Source organism: Opisthocomus hoazin, chromosome 2, assembly GCF_030867145.1.
Source record: "Opisthocomus hoazin isolate bOpiHoa1 chromosome 2, bOpiHoa1.hap1, whole genome shotgun sequence".
NCBI classification, from domain to species: domain Eukaryota; kingdom Metazoa; phylum Chordata; class Aves; order Opisthocomiformes; family Opisthocomidae; genus Opisthocomus; species Opisthocomus hoazin.
Window position 1 is genome coordinate 76,745,353 of NC_134415.1, and position 22,320 is coordinate 76,767,672.

At 41.2% G+C, this 22,320-nt stretch overlaps 1 protein-coding gene across 6 annotated transcripts in view; it reads left to right on the top strand.

Moving 5' to 3' along the window:
• Nucleotides 1-22,320, top strand: part of HS3ST5 (heparan sulfate-glucosamine 3-sulfotransferase 5) — a 213,899-nt gene that overhangs the window by 161,049 nt on the left and 30,530 nt on the right. The window contains exons 1-2 of one of the 6 annotated variants that reach the window (XM_075414189.1): nt 18,598-18,758; nt 19,557-19,694. The exons of 3 other annotated variants lie outside the window; for them this stretch is intronic. The gene's annotated coding sequence lies outside the window, so the exon portion shown is untranslated. Of the gene's footprint in view, nt 1-18,597; nt 18,759-19,556; nt 19,695-22,320 lie in introns of those variants that run through there. 2 more of the 6 variants (XM_075414188.1, XM_009944859.2) reach the window with 2 other exon arrangements.

Sequence of the window (22,320 nt, forward strand, 5' to 3'; positions counted from 1 at the left end):
TCTGCATTTAAGAACAGCCTTTATTAAAGGCTTCCACATATTTTCCTTGTCACTCATACTGACATATTATCAACCGAATACTGTATTTCCTGGTAGATCAGGACATATTTTGAATTTCCTTTCATGCAAAGTATGAAACACAATGAACATACTACATGTCAGTGAAAAGAGCCGTCATTTTCTTGATAGTATGTAGCATGATGTGTGTGAGTTTGTATTTAAAAAATGAAAACTTTCTTTCAAGAGGCTAGATAGTCATATTCAGAAATGTGTGCATTATAATATCCCCCCAGAGAATACTCATTGTTCACATGTTGGTTGTTATTTCAAGAAAAGAGGTCACAATTCTCATGATTCAATTTGTTTCACAAGCTAGATCTCAGACATCAACTTTCCATGGAGGAAAGGTTACCTAAAGACTGTGGATTGTCCAATACCGGTAGTTTTCCTGCAGGCAGTGAATTACATAGACCTCAGATTTAATCTACCTTGGCAATTCCTATGCCCCTGTGTTTCTTCTAATCCCTTCAATGTAGCGTCATATCAATAGAAATCCTGAAAGTGTTGCCACTACATGCTTTACGCAGGAAAAGCAAATTTATAACTGTATAATGACTAACACAGAAACAGTGAAAGGTGAAGGAAAGAGAGTTTCTTATGACAGATATGTAGGTGTGCTGCCCACGACAATGAAACACATTAACAGCATTGCTAACAATAACCACTTAATTATTCTGCTTTCACAGGTGTTTTTACAGATGCTTTCACAGCAATCCTTTCACATAACCTTCATGCTTTTAAAATACTTTTTCTTGAAAGCAAATATTCAGATAATTTTCTATCTCAGAAAGCCCACACTAAGGGAAATGACTTGGCTTAATGCCACGAGGGATTAAAAAAAGGAGTTTGTTTCCTGATAAGAGAAAGGACTTTATGCTAAGGGATGAAGTCAGGAAAATGCTCCAATGCAAGTAAAATATGATGGAGACAAACAAGGGGGATTCACTCTGTGATGAGGGAAGGGACTCAGGTTCCCCCACTCATAAAAGTGCAAACACCTTTTTAATTTGTAGGTCACAAATAAAATACAGTAGTGAGGAAGAAAAAAGATTTGAAGAAAAAAAAAATCATCTACAAACTGCTATTGACAGTTAGCAATATTACATTGTGGAGTAAAATTGGGTAAGAGATTTCAGGTGAAAATATTAAGCTTAGCATTTGGGGTGATTGCAAACAATTCAAAAATTAACAGAAGTTTTTTTCCAATCAGAATAAAAAAAAAAGAAAGATTTCCCTTCAACACTTTTTAAACACAGTATTTCAGTTTTCCATGTGATCATTCCCTATTTTTTCAAACCTTAATACCAGAAAATCAGTTCATGGTTTGGAGAATCTGTGATTCTGACGTTGGGGTGGTTTGTATATCTGGACTTCTCCCCAAGATGTCTGAAGTCATGCTGAAACCAAATGAATAGTTTCCACATCTATAATGATTTTTATTTTCAAAATGCAGGTAATCATTCCCACTTCAACAGACTTGACAAATTGAATAGATTTAGAGCAGAAACGTGTTTTACCAGCAAAAGAAACAATTCTTTAATGTTCTCTCAGATGTAATTGGGAAGAGATGACAATGAGACAACGCTGCCTTATTGCCTACTCCTTTGTGGCTGCAAGTCACCTTGCACAAGTTTGATAAAAGACTGTATGAAATAAGTCCTAGACATGTACTACACTCTGAAAATGGCAAAATGATTAATTTTCCTTTTATGAGCACCCTAACACTCAATTCAGATCCTATCGTCTGCCTCTGTGCATACTTACTTCTTTTTCATACTCACTCTTTCACTTACTCTCCTTGTTGGCTTCTATATTCTGTCCCTCTTTGCTCTCTCCATCATAAATTCCTTGTGCTTTTTTCCAATTATTTTTTTTTTTGAGACACAGTTCAATACTGGTTCTTTTCCTATTCTCTGAAACAGCTGAATTATTTTGACTATGAAATTTTTTCTATGCCCAAAACTGAGGCTGATAAAGACACCAGACGTAGAAAATTCAATCCTGCTTCCTCAAACTCCAAGAAAGTTTGACACTGCAAAAAGCATGCTCTAGTGTTATACCAGGAAATTTTTACTAAGGTCAGCAATATCTACCTCACCTTTAAGTCCTTCCTTTCTAGTGGAGCAGCAGATGTGCCAAAAAATGCAAGAGAACAGAAGGGTCATGTTCAGGTGGTAAAAATGTACATCTGTTGGACGAAAGACCAAATAACAACCCATTCATTTCATTGCCTGACTGATGCCAGGATTTCACTCAAAAACATTTCAGGCCTGTGACGCTGAATAATTTTATTCATACTGAGCTCAAAGGGAGCTAATGACTCTCAGTCCCTTCCACAAGTGCTCATTAACAAATAAGCTGGCCCAGCAGAGATAGGACCTACAGGACAATCACCTCTACACAAGGTATCTGATTCCCTGGAGAAGAAATGTTTGCCTCAGGGTTGGCACCCTGGAAAACAGCTGTACTGGAAAGCTGAAAACTCCTTTGTAAGCACAAGTGTTGGCGTCAGGCTGGCTGTGGGGCTTGGGGTAGCTTTACCCTCGCCAGCAGTTGACGTAACTGCTGAGGACTGCCTTTAGGTCCTCTGGATCCCGCTGCACACCTCTCCGGCTCCCGCTCTGTGAAACCAAAGAAAGGACAAAACCAGTCCAGCCTTTTGCCCCCACCTCCTTCATGGACCACTTACTGTGAAAGCCCACAACACCAGGCAGCAGAAGAGGCGTGCTCCTAGCGAAGAGAAGACCAGGTCTCCTGCCTGAGGCTGGGCGGTGTGTTTCCTGAGAAGACATCCCTGGTCTGTGCTTGAGCACCACATCCCCATCCCCTTGGGCAGCGCTCAGCACAGCCACCTGCAGCGGCGGACCGCTGGGGTGACTGCGAAGCTCTGCGGGAACGCATGTCATGGGACAGGACGGAGACACCAGGCTTCACTCTCTGGTGGTGTGAGCGAGTGCAGCTCAACAGGTCTGATGGAGGCAGGTGTGTCATTTTGTGTACGCACACAAGAAGGCCTTAGATAAAGCGTGCTCTCTCTGCAATATAGTTCACTGGATTAATCACTCTGATAAATTCAGACTATATTTTTTTCCTTACATCTAGCAGGAAACATAAGCTATTTTTCATTCTGGCAAACACTAAATAACATTCTTTTGGTGAAGAAAAAGAGGAAAGAAAATATTTTAGGTTTGCATGTTCTCCAGGAGCTGAAATTTTGAAAAATCTTTAGTAGCTTAAATCCCCAAATGGTCTGTCTTATCACTCAGCTGTAAAAGGCAATTTGAAACAGAAAGTTTCATATATTATTTAAAGCCTTGTAGATTTGTTATTTCCTGAAGGCCATTCTTATTTCATGATGCTGTTCTGTTTGCTACAATTTTCTCAGTGTAACTGTCTTGAAGATTTAGATTAAAAATAACAAATATATCATACAAATAGTAAAAGTGTCTGAAATTCGTAGAGGAAATTCAGAGGATTGTTAAAAGCAATGTGGAGGATTGATGCACTAAAGCAAAGTTAGTTTTTAATTTCCAGAGGTTTCAAAAGTGTTTTTCCCTAGTTTGTGTTACTGGTATTATTCTTAAAGGAGTGCCTTATCAAACAAGTGTTAATTCTTAAAACCTCCTTAGGTAGATAGGTAAGACCATGGCCCCTTAAATCTTCGCACAACATCTTTTTGCGTGAAATCTAATAAGCAACATCCCAGTTATATTCCAGATTCCCATGAGCGCAATTGCTTTTCCCTTAAGCAAGCGCCCTGGACCCCGCAGAAGGATGATGCAGAGGTGAGAGGTTGGTTCCCCTTCGCCCCACAGCACCACAGCCCACATGCGATTCCCTGCACACTGGGCAGGGCGGGAAGGCTCTCACGCTTCTCTGCTGTGCTGAGCACCACAGGCAGGCCCCGACCATGCTGAAAGCCACATTGCACGAAACCATGCGGATAACCACAGTTATGGGTTGTTTTGCCCAGTGTCACTTCTCGCCTAAGGTTCTGGTCCAGTGTGCAGGGAATCGCATGTGGGTTTTTTTCATGGAAAGTCTCATGCTGAAGTCTTTACAGGATCTAGGCTTGCCTCTCTAGAGATGTGAGATTCATTAATCAAACTATGTAAGGAAAATTTGAAAAGCTGCTCAGCACCTCTCTCTCACATCTACCTTGTGTGAAAGGAAAGAATGCTATCCCCCCTCTATAAGCAGGGCATCATATACCCCAAGTAGTAATGACATAATGAGCAGTGCCAGGAAAGGAAACTAGAAATTATGCTGTCTCATGTACTTTAACCTTAAGGTTAAAAAAAAATCCAAACCCAACAAACTTTACCTTGATGCAAGGCAAGTGAAAGGCAATACCCCTCAGGCCACTGCTGGCTACAAGTGTCAACTTCTTGGAAAACAAGTGGAACTTCATGGAAAACAAGAGGTGCGATCAGCACCGCTGTGGTCCCTGCTGCCACCAGGAAAGCGCAGCCAGTCAAGAACTCCCTGCAGACATCATGAGTAGTCAGTGATGCAAAAGGGAACTTCCCAGCATGAGTTCCTGCACCTGCTCGAAATGCCGGGGCTCTTCCTTCCTTCAAAGTCTTCTTCTTGGTCTATATATAGAAGAAATGCAGATGTCTGTTGTGAGGGGGTGGAAAGCACTGTGGAATAGTTGCTTTCCAAAGCTACAGAAGTTAAGGCGCCTGCAATAACGCACTTGACTCATCCATGTGCTTGGCACTGAGTCAGCATCTTAGAGCAAAGGAGGGATAGCGTGCAGCGAAGCCATACGCAACTAGTGACAATCAGCCTTACAGTACTAAGAAGCAAGCCCAGCTTATTTTAGTCACTTTCATAAAATCATTATGGAAAAAGGTTACCCAGGACTAAAGGGATTCTAAATACTCTTCCATTACCAAATTAATGTCATGCAACGGGAAGAGGTTTTAAGCTGAGACATGTTCCTCAGTATTGTGCCTGAGTCATTCTCTCACTGCCATAGTTTGCCTGAATGAAACAAGCAGTGCTGCCCTATGGATGCCCACCAGACCTCCACCACACATATCCATGCTGGTGGCGATACCAGGCAGTGGTGAGAGTACCAGAGACGGTGTGTTCACTGGTGAACTGCCTGTGCATTCATGTAGGAGAGAAAGGGACCTCCCACCACTTGTTCCCAGCATGTTACTCTCAGTCTTGCGTTGGTGAGAACATTATGGTAGCCATGGATGGGAGAAGCCTTGTGTCTTTCCTCCTTAATTCCTCCCAGCCCTGCTATGGAAGTGGAAATTAGCTGGGCAAGGGACAGATAGGGGTAGCCCACTCCCTCCATCGAATAAATGGAAAGGAAGGACGCAAATTTTGTTTGCACACATCTCAGCTTTATGTAAACCAGTTTTTGATTTTCATAATTTCTAGCTCTTAGCAGTTTTCTGCCTTGGGAACTGGGTTTGTTTTTTACTGAAAACTGGTCTTTTCAGCTGTTACCTGGGGGGATATAAAATTACCTTGAAAGAAAGATTAGTATAAGTTTGCTTCCTTTTTCACTCATATCCATACTTATCTGAACTTTTATTTAACTCATAGCTATACACTGTTTCATCAGCCTACAGGCAGAAACAGGGCTTCAATATTGTATTTACAAATTGCTGGGAATTTTTCACCTGAAAAGATTTTCAATAATAAATAGGAGCATTATTAATGACAATGTTTGTGATTAGAAACTACATTACGAACTGCCTCTTGAAATGATTGTTTATTTGTTTTTGCTGGTATCTGTCCAGCTGGCTAGAGAAAAATTAGTATCTTCCAGATTTTCTTTCTATTTTTTGTCAGTGTTCTGATGGAAAATGTTGAGGGGAAAAATGGCAGCAATACAAAACAAAGCAGCGTTTTTCAAAATACAGTTTATTTAGAAAAAATGCCCATTTCTCGCTCCTTGAAATTTTAACAGCTCTGATTCTGATGTAAAAATTAAAGGAGGAGAAGAATTGTTCCACTAACTTGTCCCCTTAAGCAGAAAATCTTGCCCATATGTCTTGCTTGCGCATGGCTCTTAGCCATTTTTCATCATACTTTGCCCATTTACATCCCTTCTGCACCCCCTGTGTAGCCTCGTACCATTTGCAGAACACTTGCAGGTGCTGTTTTTCACTGGCGTTCCCCAGTCACCCACACCAGGGTGACTGCTTAATTCAGTGTGCTGGCAGGGCTCCACATGGAGCCCTCACCAAGATTTCCCCCTTCTCCCTCTTGGTATAAGAATGAGTACAAAATAAACTCAGCAGATATTTGCATTCAGGTTTACACGGACTGAGCACGGAGTTTCAATGGACTAACCAAACTTATCACAAGATTTCACTTTGCTTTCGGTCGTGGGTAGAAAGTTTGTCACATTTTCAGTTTACTCCATATAAGAAAAGAGCTGCATACAGTTAATGAAAGTCATAGGAACCGTTCAACTGTGCTGTGAAGTTCAGAGCATGAAAGATCATATATCACTGTAACCTACCTAACCTTCCCTGTACTAAATGACAAACTGCTGGAAATAGCCTTTGGGTTAGGTCTCACATTCACTAAAATACTTGTCCTTCAGCTGAGGACTCTGCTGAACTCATATATCATTCAGCATCTTAAATCACACAGACTTGCATAAATGCTAAATACTAATTAAGATTAAAAAAAATTAGTGAAAGATAAAGTCCATGAAACAGGTCAAATCAAGGCTTAATTATATTTAGAATTTATCTTTTTTGGGTGACCTTAGGAAGATAAAAGACTGCAATTTTCTAAGAGTTTATTAGATTGCTACTGTACCTCACGCTGCAACTCATATCACCCTCAGAACCCATTCAGACTACAGCTTGTGCTCACCCAGAAACAGATTTCCAGTTGGACACTTCAAGGAGTGGGATGTGGTAACATGGCTGAGCTCACAGTGGCTTGGCTGGTGCTGAGCAGCTTTTCAAATTTTCCTTGCATAGTTTGATTAATGAATCTCAGTGAGCAGTTCTTATAAGGTTTTATTTCAAAGGTTTTATTTCACATACAAGGCATCATTTGCTGGGAAAATGTTGTTATCTGAAACATTTCTAGGGCCGATATAAAAATGCATTTTGGAATAAGCCAGGAACTATAGGTGGTGGTTTGTGCAGTTAGGTGCACAATGAAGTTAGTAATTATTACTTAAGCACTAGTCCATGCATGCTAATCACTTTCTGAGCAGTGTTTCTGCCCTGAGGAATAAACACACTAAGAGGAGACAGCTAAATAGTCTGCAGACACAGAAAAAGGGAAGACGAGAAATGATTTATATATCAAATCAGTCAATTCCCTGCAAGTAGCATGGTAGAAGTGTTGGAGTTTTTTATGTGGCAGAAGGCAGGAAAGTAGCAGATATGCTCAGGGAGGTCGGGCAGTGAATATAGAGCTTTTAGGTGATGGAGAAGCTGACAAATTGGCTGCTTTGATGTGAATTGAATTGCACTGGGGTTTTCAGAACCAAGTAGCATGACTTTGTGTAGGGCACATGGTATAAATAATGGAAAAGAGAAGGAGATACGGTACTGAGTCATATGTTTTGAGATAAGATACGGGTTGCTGGCAGGGAGATACAGGGCCTATTCTGAGCACAACTGCAGAAGAGAGGACTCTCAGGCGAGAGGTGATGAGGGAGGGGAGAAGGCAATAATGGTGCAGGAGGTCAGGAGGAGTTGCATACACATGACAAGTACTTTTCTTCTGCATTTCAACATGTGATGTTAGCACAGCAAACAGATCTGAAAATAACAACGTCAAGAAGTTTGTTCCTGCCCTCTCTCCATTCGTAGAAATCGGACACAAAGAGCAGCACAGCACTACCTCAATTTACTGTCTGTCGCATTCCCTTCTGCAGCTGGTCTGCTGCGAGAGTGTTGTTACTGCCGGCCTCCGCATCTAATTCAGCACCTCCCGATGCAGAGGAATAATCCCCTCTGTCAGCTGAGCTATGGCATGTGCTGTGCTGTTGTAGTCCACACTTGTGAGGTAGTCCCTAGGAAACCATTACCAGCCTCTGGAATTTAGAGAAGGTCCAAAGCTGCTTCGAATTACACCGCAGCTATGATTAATGCAGGCACGTAATGCAAACTGAGCTTCTGTAAACTGCAGGGCAATATTGTGCAAGGCAAGGAAGGAAAGAGTCCAGGGTAATTTTTCCCCTCTATTGTTGAAAAAGTCACAATATATCTGCAGTTTTTTAAATGACAGTTAAAAGGAATTCAGACAGAATTGTGATTCTTAGGTGTTTGATATGTCTTCCGATTAGTCTTTGTTGGAATTATCTGTACTGCAGAATAATTATCTATACACAATTACTTGTATTAGCATTATAACCTAATCACGTCTATATAGCTTTCTGTCTGACTTTTTAAATTGGTTTTATAATAGCCTTGGTGTAAAAACAGTAACGCAAAGTGATTAGTCATTCATTATTTTCCCTGTCCCTGAGTCAAAAGAAAAGAGATGAGCTAATCAAATCCATACCACTATCCAGTCTTTTCCAGAAGCAGCTAGAAGTAACAGAAGTTGCTTTTACAGGGCAGAAAATCACTTCAATGCTTTCCCCAAATGACTGCACAAAATCCAGTGTGGAGCTCCTACACTATCTTCTTTGAAACCACTGTGGATTTATTTACATCAGAGAGAGAATTCATGTAATTGTGTGTAAGTCCAAGCCTTATTTAGCAAAAAGGCAAAACATATTTCTTTTATGTCCAGCACTATCTTATTGACAGGAAATTTGTCACTAGATTAATCAGTATTAAAAGCTCAAATATGGTACTAATTAAACAGTATAAATGAAAATAACATATGTAGTATTTATAACATGCAGTTAACTACCCTGGCTTATGTTCTGCAGTTAGATAAACTGGCACTGCCTTACAAAATTAAAAGCATTATAGCTAAACAGCTAGTTCTATATCTTGAGACAGAAGAAAGAGGCTATTTGTCATGGTTTAACCCAACAGCCAGCAACTAAGCACTAGACAGCCACTCGCTCATCCCTCCCTTTCCTCCCCAGTGGGACAGGGAGGAGAAAGGACAAAAAGTAAAACTTGTGGGTTGAGATAAAGATGGTTTAATAACACAACAAAGTAAATACTTATACTAATAATACTAATGAATATGCAATATAAACTATACACAACACAGTTTTCTCACCACCCAAAACTGATCCGCAGGCAGTTTGTGAGCAGCAATTGTGGAAATTGCAACATGTGGATTTTTCAAATTTTGCAAAAGTCCCGAAAAAGACCAAACTCCCAGAAGAGTTTGAACACCCAGACAAGAGAGGATGCAAACTCAGAGAAAAGAGAACTTTTGAAAAAAAAAGGATTCCTGCCCCTCAGCGAACCCCCCTTTTATAAACTGAGCATGACATCCATGGTATGGAATATTTCCACTGGCCAGCTCAGGCTCGCTGTCTGGCCGTGCTCCCTCCCAGCTCCTGCACACCTGCTCATTAGCCGAATATGGGACTAGAGAAAGTTTGCAAGTTCTTAGCAACAACTGAAAACATTGGTTATTATCAACATGCTTCTTGTAGTAAATCCAAAACACAGCAGCTAATGGGAGGAAAATTAACTCTATCCCATCCAAAACCAGGACACTATTGTTTCATATTCTTCATTTAATATACAATTTTATACATATGTATAATATGTAGCTATAAGCAATGCACAAAAACGTATGAGTGTAGCATACAGGCTTATGACAATATTTCATCTTATATATGATTTATGTACACTGTGATGATATAGGTTTTTGTTATTTAAAGGTATAGGTGACCACTATCAGAGGTTAATATTATTAGAGGTATAGATGTCACCACTTAATGTACTAGTGCATATGTATCCAATACACTCGGTATAACAGTTCTTTTTATATTAATCACTGTACTTAGCTAAAGAAAGTCCCTAACTTGAACAGTTTGAATCTAATTAAATGAGATGGAGAAAGGAAATATTTTAGGATATGGTGCTGAGGCACAGATATACTTAATCACCCAACAAGTTGATAGTCGTTAGGTGAAGGGGAAACTGGACTTGGATATCCTGAGTCCTAATGAAGTATCTTAAATTCAATGACATCCTTCCCTGCTAACGTCCATCATATTTTGTTATTCCCTTTTTATCTTCTTTTATACAGTGCTGTACTTCCTTTTTCAGCCAGAGTATATAATGGTCAAAGATCATGTTGGTGCCAGAGGATAAAACTTCCATTAACAAGATGATAATGTTAGATGCTGTTACCAATTTATATATTTAAAACTGCAGATCTGTCAACAGAAAACAAAAAGGGAACTTCTGTTTCCCTGAGTCATCCCCAAAAGATTTAACAACTAAGCCCAGGGCATCGAGCTCAAATGATGTCATACAAAAGCTAAAGAGTTGTTGTTCAGCATCTTCACGGCCCTAGTGCTCTGCAGATTTGTCTTTTGTGGGATCCCTCCCAATGGTCTGCTCTACCTCACCTGTCCTGTTGGTCTCTGGGATGTGCACTAGAGAGGTACCCTCAGGCACCAGGACCAAGGAAGAGGCTTTACAGTGATCTCCTTGCCCAGAAGACCACTACCACAACCCTCTCACAGTCATGCCCTGCTGAATAGCTGCCTTCTGATACTGGATTTACTTGGACTCAGCATGGTCAGCCAGAATATCTAGTTAGACCCCAAAAATCATGATATTGCTAAAGATTATTGAAAAAAATTGGCTTTCTATCAACCTTGAGTTTAGCCTTTGGACAGCACTTCAATAATGTTTGCAAGCTATTCTCCATGGCCATTAAAGCTGGTTAATTGGCTGCTGATACATTTGAGTGGATTTCTTTTATCCTGTTTCTCCTCCTTAATCACATGGATCTAGCGAATGAGGCTTTATAAAAAAATAAATCACTGATTATTATCAGATGCACCATAAAAAAATGAAGGTGGGACATAGAGAGAAAAAAGAGCCCTTACGGACTAACAGAAATTTTATACTTGTAAAGGCAGCAAGTGTGATTCAAATGGAGCTGTACTTTCAAGAATATCTTTTTTTCTGCAGCATATATGAGAGAAAGACCCTATTTCTCAGCTATGTTTTACCCAAATACCATTAACCTGTTCCATCCAAATGCTTATAATACTAACAGATCAGAACAAGGTTGGCATATCATGTTATTAAAACACCTTTCTTCTCCCTTGTCTGCACATCTTTTGTCATTTCAACTAGTAACATTTGGCATTTTTTAAAGCTAAAGCCTACAGCATGCAAATTTTTCATGGTGATTTAGATGTCCAATTAGTGTAAGCCCATGTTGTGTCAGGAAGTACAGGGGAAAAGAATTACAAGGGGGAACCAAGGAAAAAAGGTGGACAATAAGTGGGAACATGAAAACTGATAGAAGAAAACAGAATACCTGTCTTGTCATTATGCTAGCAGAAGCCAAAACTCTGCTACATTATTTTCTAGTAAGATACATTTTTTTTAAAAGATGTACGATTGTAAATGATGTGAGACATTACGAGCAAAAGAGCACAGACTGAAATCTCTGAGCAGGAATTCAGCAGAGCTATTCACTTCAAATTAAATGTAGAAGCCCTTTTCTTATGTTCCTAAGTACTGCTACCTGCTAAAAAATGTTATTGAATATCCAGATTAAATGATACCATTGCAACAGATCTTGTTATCAAATACTAATGACGTGACTTCAGAATTCAGCAGAAGCAGATAAAAATTTCCAAGCAGATATTTTTTAAATATACACAAATCGTAATTTATGTACGTGTGTGTATATATATACACATATGAAATCCTGTGTGATCTCTATAGTTTTCACAGAAGAAAAACTCTGGGAATTTGACACATTACAAATCCTAATCTCACTCTCCCATCACACCCTAGTTTATTAAAACATTTTTCCCAGGAAACAGCTGTCTTCTGAAAATTAAAAGCTGTGGACTACGCTCCATGCTCACGCACATGAGTCTGTCTGTTCCAGTTGCCTTTAAGGTGAGCTTCCAGGCAAGCACAGCGGGGCACTCACTGGGATCCTGACCATAGTGGGATGGGTGAACATTTGCTCTCACAGAGAGAGACAGAGCCTTAAAGAACACACAAAGAAAGAAGGACAGTAGAGACTGGGTATCTGATTTATCTACAGCAAATATCCAAATTCTGGCCCCAGTTGCAATTTCAAGAGCTGGCGAAACAGAAATGGCAGACACTATTGCAGAAAAGCCACATAGTGAGTTTGTTTGGAGGAGCTGTTTTCGTTGCAAAAAGCAAAAGAAAGCAGCACCCTTTTGCACCAAGGGAAAAGCACGGTATGAAGCTACAGAGCCCAGGGTGCTGCCAGCGGAGCTCCTTCTGCTGCCTCTCAGTGAACAGGCCCCGCTCCCGATAAAGGCTGTCGAGAGAAATGGGGGCTGCTGGCATTGCACAGTGCCACCAGTGCCATGGCTCTGCAGCTGGAGTGCTCCTGGGCACCCGCCCAAACCTCCTCTGCTCAGCAGCCTCTGCATCCTGACAGCCCCGCACACCTCAGTCCCTTCTATGCGTATCTGGTAGCTTGGTGAATTCAGGGTAATGAGATCAGTTTGCAAGGTTTGATACAAATATGAAGGGAATGATGCCGCATTTACATCCTTCTACAGGCAAGGACCATATCTTGGATGTTTTCTACAACCAGGCTACATTCACAGACCTCTGTAAATAGGTATTTGTAATATCAACAGGAAAAATGCTGTGTCTAAAATGGTCAGTGGCTGCATGAACAGTGACAATTGCAGGCACAACAGTAGCTGTACAAGCACTAGGGTATACAAAAGAAAACAGCAGGTTTACATTCACCTCACTTTTAATAATGATCCATCTCTGGATTGAGACAGTGGCAAGAAGTTAAGAATAACAGGTAATTCTCACACTACTGTACTTTCCTCAAAAACAGCCAGGTAAATCTTGGAGCTATTCAAAAGGAGATTCATCAAAAAGTGCTTGTTAAGAGAAAGCCTGCATGGGAAAAACACAAACTAACACGTCACTTTAATCTATCCCTCCTAGAGAACAGCTCAGTAATTGAATTAAAATTATCCCTGACTTTCACAAATGTATTTCCTATAGGAACATATTTGATGATCCTCAACAAGTTTGTTTCTAGGCCTGATAAACACAGGAGAATTTTTATTTTGTGGAGAAGTAATACTGCAAAACTATAGCCTTGTTTTTTTCAAAAGGATCTGTTTCATGTATATTTATGCTTCTCTGACAAATATAAGTACCTGATGCCCATACACCAAGCAACCGTCTGTGTAAAAGTTAGCAGCAGGCAACACAATGGGAATCTTCCAATAAATCAATGCCAACAAGTGACAAAACAAATTTTGTAGTACTTGGTAACTGTGGTGTCACTTCATCAGGAGAGAAATGAATGGAGAGGCGGATGGAGAGTCCATTTCTTTTTCTCCCTCCCACCTGCCCCAGCCCCTAGATAATCCAATCTCAGTAAAGGTACAAGATCTCGGTAAAGGACTTGGACTGGTGGCCGGATATTTTAGCTCACTGGGAGATCTTCACCACACTATGATTGTGAGAATGCTTGTCTGCAGCATATGAGCCTTCCTATCTCAGTATAGTCCTTTTCTTTCCTACCTGTTTCCCAGGACTTGCACACCCCCAATATTCCCACTCCAAGACCAGCTTTGTTGGGGAGAGAAAACAAAGCTTTTGGCTAGGAAGAATAGTTTTGCAGCATCTCAGCCTTGCAAGGAATGAAGCCAGAGACGCCGTGAGAGCAGGCAGCACCGGTGGGAGCACTGGGCTGTACAGACCAGAACAGCCTCAGGCACACAAGTACCGTGGGCTGCACCTACACCAGCCGGACAGTGCCAGGGTACGGGCTCAAACACTGTCCTGCCGTTGTTTGCTAGTTGCTGGCATGCTCTCTGACATGCACCTGGGTTCGTGCCAGCTACCACTCCCTAAACCAGTGCTCCAGCACCATTCAGGAGCTGTAAGCAAAATAGATGAGGTCATCCTTATTTAATGAGTATTTAGCTGTCTTGGTGCAAACTGTTTCTAAGGCCAGAGAGCAGGCTATGGACTGCTTTATTAGTCCAAATGTAGTGATGTTACCACAATAGTGATGACACTTTGTGGCTTTAAAGCATTTTGGTACCATGTAATTAAGCTTTGTAGTGCTACTACATAGTGGAATATCTGCCTTTAACATGAAGGAACTGTCCATCCAGCCATGCATGTGGCTGTGTGTGTGACTGCTACGGATATGCTGGGAGAAATGCTCATGTTAGGACACGTGAGCATGCACACCTTATAGAGTAAAATCCTTCTCTCTAATCTTGTATCTCTAGAGGGCTATTAAAAATGTTTTTTAGCAGTATAAAGATACAATGTTTTGCTCACTAATTCTGTTTGTGGCAGGAAAATTGTTTGCCTAATCTCTTACTCCTGAGAAGCAGAAGGGAAATAAAGCCAATATTATTAGTGCCTGGACTCTGAAAAGATGCCATTGCAATTTTGTCACTACTCTACAGAGACCCGTTCACCAGCATCAGATTTTTAATTGTTTCAAACCAATCCAGAATTCAGTTAATTGTGCCTTTTAAAAGAACACTTTCTGCATAAAAGTAGGTTAAAATATTACCTTAATATGTTCCCCTTATAGATGTTTACATTGCTGGGCAGCCATGTCTGTTATCCTCATTTTGCCTTGTAAGTTTGACCTGAGATAAAAGGACATAGATATCTCAGCAGACACGGGATATGCAACGTTCATTTGTACCTTTGCATCTCCTTATCTATTTACGTCCCTACTTATTACACTCACACAGCCCTGCTTGCCATCATGTGTCTAGGCCAGGATTATAAATATAAATAGGCAGGCACTTGCTTGGCTTTTCAAACACAGATCTCTCCTGTCTGCCTTTTCCAAGCACAAGACAGCAGCATCTCATCACAGGTAGAAGAGGGGGATGCTGCTGACTGGCAGCCCTGCTACAAGGCTCCTGTGAGTGTGCCCTCCAAGCAGCCAAGGACGGCAGCCATTCTCCTGCTCCAGGACGATGTGCTTCCAACGGAGCTTGTCGGTAGCTGAGGCCCACCCTGAGACATGGGGCCACGAAGCAGGGAAGGGGCCGTAGGACAGCACTGAGAGAAGGTGACGTGCCAACCTGGCTGGAGAGGAACAAGTGGCAGACGTCAGTGATGGCAAGCAGACACTCAGGCCAATACAACTGTCAAATGTCTAAAGTTGCCTAAGCCCTGAAGTGCCCATGGCTTCACACAAAATACCTCTGTCTCTAACACCAGTATTACATAATGTAGTGAACTTCAAAAATTTGAAAGGTGAGATGTGTTTAATAATAGTAAAGAAAGGGAGAAGAGGATGGTCTCCAAATACCTTTCTTCTACATGTGTCTTGATTGCCTTTGGATTCTATGGTGTCAGGATCCAAGTTGTTGCAATTCTGAACTTCAGATAAAGCCAAACCAGAGAACAATTCATGTACAGAGTTTTGTCCTGGGTTCTCTGATGTTCGCTCCAAGGCCAGAAGTGTTCAGCTCTGCAGAGGTTTCAGTTCGATTCACATCCACACTTGTGATTGGGATCAAACTGGTTGAGACGTGGTGATTTTTCTTCAGTTGTATTTCACCACTAATGAATGCAAAACTTAAACTGATTAATAACCAGTGTGTTGCAAGCCCCGACTGACTCAGGAATAAATGATTAGCCAAAGGAGCTTGCTGTCAAAAGAAATGATTGAGGACATGAACTGAATAGGATTAAACACATGTGACATCAGAATTTTAAAGCATGTAAAGCAGAAAAGTACGACATACAGAGCATAACCCAGTTGTTGACTGAGAGGATTAGAACTAACTTCCCCGTGAAGCAGGTTCTTCTACAAATGTACACTTTGATTATATTTCACTATGTTGTTTCTTACTCATTTTGTACCATTCGGTTTCAGGGAGAGAAAGAAGGAGCATGAAGGAAAAAGCCAGCACACTTTGGACTCCATTGGAAACTGCTAGGAATAACTTGCTCAGCTTCCCTCAGTATAGGGGGAAATAATAGTCCTGAAAATAGGGGTCTGACCCTGCATGCCCGGAGGCAGCACAGCCAGAGCTGCGTCAGGCAGGCCCTGTGAAGGGGCAGTGGCATCAGTGAGCAGGAGGTACCAGAGGCAGGTTTTATTGGGCAGTTTGGACACTGGCTGGGATGCTGGCAGCAGCTTGGGCTGAACTTTACAACCTGCCCACAGCACAGCCCTACCCTGATCACAGAAATGGAACCACTACCTAGGCAATCTGTCAGTCTGACTTAGTCTGGTGATATCCCTTTTCCTAATGGCAATTTCTGGTATTTTTAACAATGTAATCAATTTTGATAATACTAAATCATGAGTACCTGCATGGATTTGTCACTTAACAGTTATTAAATTTTTGTGCAGGTAAACAGGTGTAAAAATCCCAAATGACTAAGAAGACCAACTGATGTATTTTTTTTTTTAATTACTCTAGCCTTTAATCTTTCATTTCAGAAAACATGATGTGAAAGAATGGGACAACCTATAGCGGAGTATTGTATTGGAAATCAGCCTAAGTACAGCATTGGGTCTGGCCATTTGAGAGTATTGTGCCAAATACATTGTGTCAAATGTTTTATACCGAATGCCAACTCATGCCAAGAGTTGCGCCACACACAGAAATCATCTGCCTCTGTGAACAACCATAAGTCATTAAAATAATATAGTACTTGAATCCTGGAAGAAAATCCTGGAATTGCAACCCCAGGAGAGAAATTTCTTTTGCAGATTGTGTGCCAGGCTTTTTCTGAATTATTATCACAGATGGTGAAAAATTCCCATGGCCTTATCCTCATGTTCTTTTTCATTCCAAATGGAGTCCTTTGTGAAATACCAGCATGACTACATATGTTTGAACTCTGACTGTCCACTTAAACGTATGTTACACTTCAGTGGTGTGGTCTCCGGGAGAGACTGTTAAGCTCTGTTTCAGGAGGTCAGAACAATTTATTTTCACCCCAAGGCCACTGAAAACTTGCCTAGTATTATCTCTGCTAGACGATACTGCTAAACTAGAACAGTCAGAGCTGAAACACAGTCCGTCACGCTGTGCTTAATCCAATAGAGCTGCAACCTTCAAAAAATCAGTTCCAGTCTCTCCCTGACCTCTGTACCCAGCTCCAAGTGCCCATCACTTCCCTCAGCTCTGGTCAGCAAACTTTCAGCTGCAGAGTTATTGGGATCTGCTTGTTGATTCAGTGGAAGATGATGTGTGGCTGGCTCTGCAATCTCTTGGTCATTAGTCTGACAGATGACCACAGACAAGGTGCTGCAGCTCCCTCTCTGTCCCACTTATGCCTCAGTCAAATGGAGAAATGATAGTCGTGAGGTCTCTGTAACTATTTTCTATCCTGGTGAAAGATCTTCAATGACAGTCTATTTCTCAGTAATTAGGGTGAGCCTATTTAACTGAAAGGAAAGCCAAATGTAAAATTACTCAGCTGATCTTACATCTTCAACCTCAGATTTTCTTATGTTTGTATCAACAACTATATGCCGTATCAAAAGAAGCATGGCCAGCAGGTCGAGGGAGGTGTTTCTGTCCCTGTACTCTGCCTTGGTGACACTCCACCTGGAGTCCTGCATCCAGCTCTGGAGCCCTCAGCACAAGAAAGACATGCCCTGTTGGAGAAGGTCCAGAGGAAGGCCATAAAAATGATCAGAGGGATGCAACACCTCTGCTGTGAGGAAAGGCTGAGAGAGTTGGGGCTGTTCAGCCTGGAGAAGATAAGGCTCCAGCAAGACCTTGTTGCGGCCTTCCAATATTTAAAGGGGTCTTATAAGAAAAATGGGGACAAACTTCCTAGTAGGGCCTGTAGCAGTAGGAGAAGGGGTAATGGTTTTAAACTAAAAGAAGGTAGATTCAGACTAGATATAAGGAAGACATTTTTTACCATGAGGGAGGTGAAACACTGGACCAGGTTGCCCAGAGAGGTGGCAGATGCCCCATCCCTGGAAACATTCAAGGCCAGGTTGGACGGGGCTCTGAGCAACCTGATCTAGTTGAAGATGTCCCCACTCATTGCAGGGGAGGTTGCACTAGACGACCTTTGAAAGTCCCTTCCAATCCAAAATATTCTATGATTTTATGATAATGCCCATTTGTTGCTTTGTATGATAGGTATTCAGAATGAATTTGGAAAGTACACAGTATCAGAGATCTGTAAAAGCAATCACAGAAGCTGTGGGTATTCTTACAGTGGGTGTGAAATGTTGTACCTGCTATAAGTTTGGGATGAAAGTTCTGCTCACATTTTGCAGCTAAAAGTAGCACTTGAATTTCAGAAGGCGGGGGGGGTGGTAGGGGAGGGGGCAGCCAGGCAGCCTGACTGCAGCCTCTCTGGTGTGCCCACTGTTTTGTCACCTGATAGGGGAGAGCTGGCTGCCCAGCCGTCCTGCCCTCGTCCCTCACCCTCCGGCTGCTGCTGCGCTGGGGCACAGGGGTGGCCGCTATGGCTACACACTGCTGAGCTTGTAACCCCAGGGTGACAGCCCATCATGATGCACAGGGGTAACTGTCCTCGGCTCCCGTTGGTGGAGCAGAAACAGCTGGAGTGTGCTTATGGACTTGGCATTTAATAGGCTTTTTGGTGAGTAGCGGTACAAGCCTTATGTATCTGGAACTGGTATACAGTGTCCAAGCAGCATTGAAATGGATCCGTTCTGCAGGAAATATGATTTTACGCTTCCCAATTAAGCAATTAATTTGAGTTTTGTCTACTGTTTTGCAAATGTCAGGGGACAAAGCTGAGAACAAGTGCATGCTGTATTTGCATCAGGAACTGAGGGCTAAAGACCTGTGTAGAACTGATAGTATGCAGAGTTGATTTCAAGATTAATGTCTGGATGCATTTAAATAGATAGTTCATTTTACTTTTTTCTTCACTGATTTGATATAACATGGTTTGAATCCCTCTCAACAGAATAAGAATACAGATTTAAAGCAAGTGTTGTTTAACTGATCCCTATGAGTGTCCTTGAAATTCCTTCTTTTTTCTTATTACGACAGTGTTCTTTTCCACTGGGAAACACATGTTGTTCTGCAACTCTAAACTCATAAATGCAAACATCAAAAAACCTTGGATGGTTAAATAAAGATTAATTTGCACAGTCTGAGCCTGACAGTTGTTTCATACAGTTTGGGCCAGTCTGTGGAAATTTTGAAAAATTAATAATCAGAAAAATCTGTCTCAGGTAAAATATGCTCAATGTGTTCCATCCAAAGATACTACTGTTAGTCATTGAAAACACTCTTGAATAAACCTTGGTTCATTCACAGAAAATTAACCAGTGCTTTTGCTTAATAAAATGATAGCAAACTTGTTTTGTATGAGCATGTACTCCTTTACCATACATTATTTAGTTATCACATGTATCTCTGTACGTAGATAATTAGAGGCCTAATCCAGAAAACACCAGAGAGGGAGAATGAACATTGTGCTGTTTGTTACATCAGTTCTGCACCACTGAGGAACCCACTTTATTTATGGAGAATCCCCAGGAAAGCAATGCAGGCAGTCAACAAGGTACTTTACACAAGTGGGAAGACTCTGGTCATGCATGTCTAAAACGTGCCATAGAAAAAGATGTGATTGCCCATTTTATGGTGTGTTGGACTTTACACGGAGTCTGCTTCTAGGAAAGAACATTTCTAAGGTATTGCATGCAATAAATAAATCCTCTAGGCTCTTGTTTTCAATGTTTCATTCACTTCTTTACTGTGAAAACTTCTGTGGAGGCTTCATGAGCTAAAAATTCTCTGAGGAGAGGTTCTGAGGCTCCAGGAAACAAAATTGGTGATGTTCTACCTCTGGGCATCTGTGCTCCTGCCATTCTATATTCAAAAATCAATGTATGACAAAGATGTGGTTTTAGAAGGCTCACTGTAAGCGAGTGGCTATTAAAATGGTATTAATGGTATCTTAGGCAAATTGCCATGTGTTAAGCATATGGGTAGTATTGTTAGCATGACATATGCCTGACATTGGAGTAACAGTCATCAGTCTATCTGAAACAGAAGGTGACTTCTTCATGGGTCAGTTCTGTGCTGAAATCTGTAGAGAGCTGAATTGAAACTAAACAGTTATTGAACCCAGTGCAATTTGGATAAGCTACCTGTTCCCTACATCTCCCATGTAAACCGGAGATTGAAGGAAAAGCTGCAGTTGACTGAGAAGGCTTGTTCAACAGAAACAAATGAGGTGATATGGCTACCTTCATCATGCAAATAAAAACATCTGCAGGGCGATAAAGTGCCCGGTGTCTGTGTGGCAGCAGCTCCAAAGGCTGTGTACTGTGAGTTTTGAAACTAAATCTTTCTTCCTCCTATTGACTTCTTGCCCTCTGGTACATTGAGTTGGCTGCTTGAGATGCTTTCACTAAGTACAAAGTCAATTGACTGTAAGTGGTGATGAACAAAACGTCGTGTGATTAATATTACAGTTCAAGCTCTTCTGATCAGTCACAGAAAGAGCAGTCAAATAAACTCAACTTCATTTCGAGGAATCACACACTATTAATGGTGGAGCGTCTGCCTGGAGCCCAAAGGGAAAAACAAGCCACTTGAGGCAAATCTCTCTTCTTTTACATAGAACAAACTAGTTGAGCAGTGTTAAAAGCTGTCTATTGATTTGTGCCCAGACTGAAAGCCATGCAGTGATGTAAATGAAAATGTGTCAAGAGTCAATATTGATTTTTTTTTCTTTTTCTTCTTCTGTTTTTTTAAAGAAAGGCCACCTCCCTTGGGAAATACTGTTAGCTATACTGCTAGGCTTGTCAGTGAGTGAAGTAAGACCCTTTTCCACAAGACTACATATGTCGAGACATCAAATTTCCTTCCTTCGCTGAGGTAATATGGACAGCATGCTGAGAGGAGCCATGTTGACAAAATTTCTTTTTTGAGAAAATTGTTAGGCAAAGAAAAAGAAATGGCAAAGAGAAGAAATCAGATTTTCTGGGCTGAGCTTGCAGTCTAATACCTGCAGAGCAAACCAAATTTTTTAAAAAAATCTTTGCTTGCAATAAATTTGTGTGAAATATAAATTGCATTCAGCAATAGCCAAGGACAAGGGAAAGGTAGAAGGGGAGTCTTGCTGTCCCTAGAGAGGCGTGCACTCAGTTGGAGTAGACTTGACAAGAGTTTCCCTTCAGAAAGATGGAGGCTGCAGCAAGAAGACCTCCAAGAGTCTCTCTTGTGAGTGAAGGCTAGCAGAAGACAAATGGGGGATCCCTGAAGGGTAATCCAAATATATTATTTGTTGAGTTCACACTATCCTCAGCTAGGGAATATATAAAGCAGTTTAGGAAACTACAGCTAGCAGTTGCCTATTTTTTTCCTTTGAAGAATTAGATGCAAATTGCAATAACTGCTGTTCTCAAAATCGATGTTGTAGCTTTTTCTATTAGATTACAAACTGCAACCAGGCTCTTTAACCAAACTTTCTACTTGGCTGCCTCTTAGAAAGTAATATTCTTCCAAGTCTTTGACAAAGATTCCAAGACAAAATAAGCTCTTAGCAATCTGTGCCATCATATCTGGCAACTAATAGTCTACACCTCACCTAGAGGTGACAACAGGATGTGGCAGACAGCCCATTGCAGCTCCAGTCTTCTAAGAATGAACAAAGACCTACAAGGGAGGGTTGCATTTAGTGTGGATGCAGCCTTGTGAAAGATGCTTTTTATTTTATTGGCACTTTAAGGCTTTGGATGCTTCCACAGCTCCCAGCTTTGCCTCCTGGACAGAAGAAACACTGCTCCTTCTATGGTGGTGGCTTCCTTCTCTCCATTGAACCATCTTTACTGGCCTCTCTCCACGAAAGAAAAACGTTTCTCCTAACTCTGTCTTTACCCCCAAGAAATCCGCACCTCAACTATAGTTTTCCTGGGGTGACAAAAGAACTGTTTCAAACCGAAAATAAATAAATGGAGAAATTAAATTCTAAATTGTACAGAGAAACAGACCAAGTGCAACAGCTTCAAACTGGCAGTCTTCCAGCCACTGGCAGAAAAAGGTGTCCCAAACGAGGAAAATGTTGTAGCAAATCAAAAGTGCAACCCCAGACATATTAAGCGTGTGGAAATATTCCTATCGATTTCATGTTGATGAGTTTCAGGTTCCAGCTGGTTAAAATAAAATTTCATTTTTAAGAC